The 2,500-nt window shown below is 48.3% G+C and overlaps 2 non-coding genes across 2 annotated transcripts in view; both read left to right on the top strand.

Moving 5' to 3' along the window:
* Positions 1-1,639: 1,639 nt before the first annotated feature.
* Positions 1,640-1,797, top strand: LOC121602914. The gene has a single exon (XR_006006534.1). It is a non-coding gene; the product is annotated as a 5.8S ribosomal RNA (ribosomal RNA).
* Positions 1,798-2,228: 431 nt separating this feature from the next.
* The window catches only part of LOC121602915, a 4,095-nt gene continuing 3,823 nt past the window's right edge, over positions 2,229-2,500 (top strand). The window contains exon 1 of the ribosomal RNA XR_006006535.1: positions 2,229-2,500. This exon is cut by the window's right edge and continues 3,823 nt beyond it. This is a non-coding gene — a ribosomal RNA (large subunit ribosomal RNA).

The raw sequence follows: 2,500 nt of genomic DNA, 5'->3' as shown, positions 1-2,500 counted from the left end.
ACCAAACTTTGAACGCGGTAACTTGTACTCGGCACCGACATGGACACTTCCAAACCCAAGGAATGAGTTGTGAGTTTTACTAAGAGAAACAGGTAATTGGCCGTTACCTATAATTCTTGATATGTGCGGGGAGTTCCTTAAGGTTCTTCCTCCCAGAGATCGTCACTATCTGGGACGTACATTAATTTGTACCTACATTAGCGCACGCTTTTGTAGAGAGCATATCAAGACGTGAAGTGTTATGTTGGAGGTCGAGTGCGCTGCTTACCAAACTTTGAACGCGGTAACTTGTACTCGGCACCGACATGGACACTTCCAAACCCAAGGAATGAGTTGTGAGTTTTACTAAGAGAAACAGGTAATTGGCAGCGTTACCTATAATTCTTGATATGTGCGGGGAGTTCCTTAAGGTTCTTCCTCCCAGAGATCGTCACTATCTGGGACGTACATTAATTTGTACCTACATAGGCACACGCTTTTGTAGAGAGCATATCAAGACGTGAAGGGTTATGTTGGAGGTTGAGTGCGCTGCTTACCAAACTTTGAACGCGGTAACTTGTACTCGGCACCGACATGGACACTTCCAAACCCAAGGAATGAGTTGTGAGTTTTACTAAGAGAAACAGGTAATTGGCAGCGTTACCTATAATTCTTGATATGTGCGGGGAGTTCCTTAAGGTTCTTCCTCCCAGAGATCGTCACTATCTGGGACGTACATTAATTTGTACCTACATAGGCACACGCTTTTGTAGAGAGCATATCAAGACGTGAAGGGTTATGTTGGAGGTTGAGTGCGCTGCTTACCAAACTTTGAACGCGGTAACTTGTACTCGGCACCGACATGGACACTTCCAAACCCAAGGAATGAGTTGTGAGTTTTACTAAGAGAAACAGGTAATTGGCAGCGTTACCTATAATTCTTGATATGTGCGGGGAGTTCCTTAAGGTTCTTCCTCCCAGAGATCGTCACTATCTGGGACGTACATTAATTTGTACCTACATAGCGCACGCTTTTGTAGAGAGCATATCAAGACGTGAAGTGTTATGTTGGAGGTCGAGTGCGCTGCTTACCAAACTTTGAACGCGGTAACTTGTACTCGGCACCGACATGGACACTTCCAAACCCAAGGAATGAGTTGTGAGTTTTACTAAGAGAAATAGGTGATTGGCCGTTCTCACCTATAAGTCTTGATATGTGCGGGGAGTTCCTTAAGGTTCTTCCTCCCAGAGATCGTCACTATCTGGGACGTACATTAATTTGTACCTGCATTAGCGCACGCTTTTGTAGAGAGCATATCAAGACACGGGACGTGTTGTGTTGGAGGTCGAGTGCGCTGCTTACCAAACTTTGAACGCGGTAACTTGTACTCGGCGCCGGCATGGACACGCCCAAACCCTAGTCTTGATGTGTGCGGGAAGTTCCTTAAGGTTCTTCCTCCCAGAGATCGTCACTATCTGGGACGTGCATTAATTTGTACCTACTCTAGCGCACGCTTTTGTAGAGAGCATATCAAGACGTCTCGTAAGAGACAACACTTGTACTTGTACAAGTTTGAGTAACCCATTGTTGCAGGTCGAGTGTGTTGCATACCAAACTTTGAACGCGGTTACGCCACTCGGCGCCGAAAGGCACTCTTTAAACCCTAGGCAGGGGATCACTCGGCTCATGGATCGATGAAGACCGCAGCTAAATGCGCGTCATAATGTGAACTGCAGGACACATGAACATTGATAAGTTGAACGCATATGGCGCATCGGACGTTTAATCCCGACCGATGCACACATTCTTGAGTGCCTACTAATTACCAAAGTCTCATTTAGTTAACTACAGTGGCCGTCCGCGAAGGTGCCCGGGTCATCCGACGCACTGGGCGGTCGCTGTGCATAATGACGTGCTTGGTCCCCGTCTGCGGGTCCTCGGGCGTTGAAAGTGGACACTCTCGAGCGTATGTTGGATGCGTTTCGTGTTGGTGGTGTTTGATGCGTAGGGTTTGTGGTGTGTGTCAAGCCGCATGGTTCGAACTAATGCTACGTCGTTCCCGATGGCCACCGGCAGTCTACTCTCCAGGCTAAAGTCGGCTCGTCTAGGGATTCGGAAAGCTAAGTCGCTGTAACTCATGTGGCCCATACACGGCGTTGCGCTACCACGCTAAGTTAGCCCTACATATACAAGTATCAACCCACGGCACGGGCGTAGCCGTAATACTTACGTCTCGGTTATACCACGTAGGCCTCAAGTGATGTGTGACTACCCCCTAAATTTAAGCATATTAATAAGGGGAGGAAGAGAAACCAACCGGGATTCCCTGAGTAGCTGCGAGCGAAACGGGAAAAGCTCAGCACGTAGGGACGGCATGGAAACGTGCCTGTCCGATTCCGTGTACTGGACCGGTCCGTTATCTATCACGCACTGTGCACTTCAAGTTCAACTTGAAGGTGGCCCATTCTCCCATAGAGGGTGATAGGCCCGTGGAAAGGCATGAGGTGAGGTGATAGACGG

Source organism: Anopheles merus, unplaced genomic scaffold (genome assembly GCF_017562075.2).
Source record: "Anopheles merus strain MAF unplaced genomic scaffold, AmerM5.1 LNR4000705, whole genome shotgun sequence".
NCBI lineage: Eukaryota > Metazoa > Arthropoda > Insecta > Diptera > Culicidae > Anopheles > Anopheles merus.
Note: the sequence above shows the minus strand (reverse complement) of the source record. Positions and strands in the feature narration are given on the sequence as shown.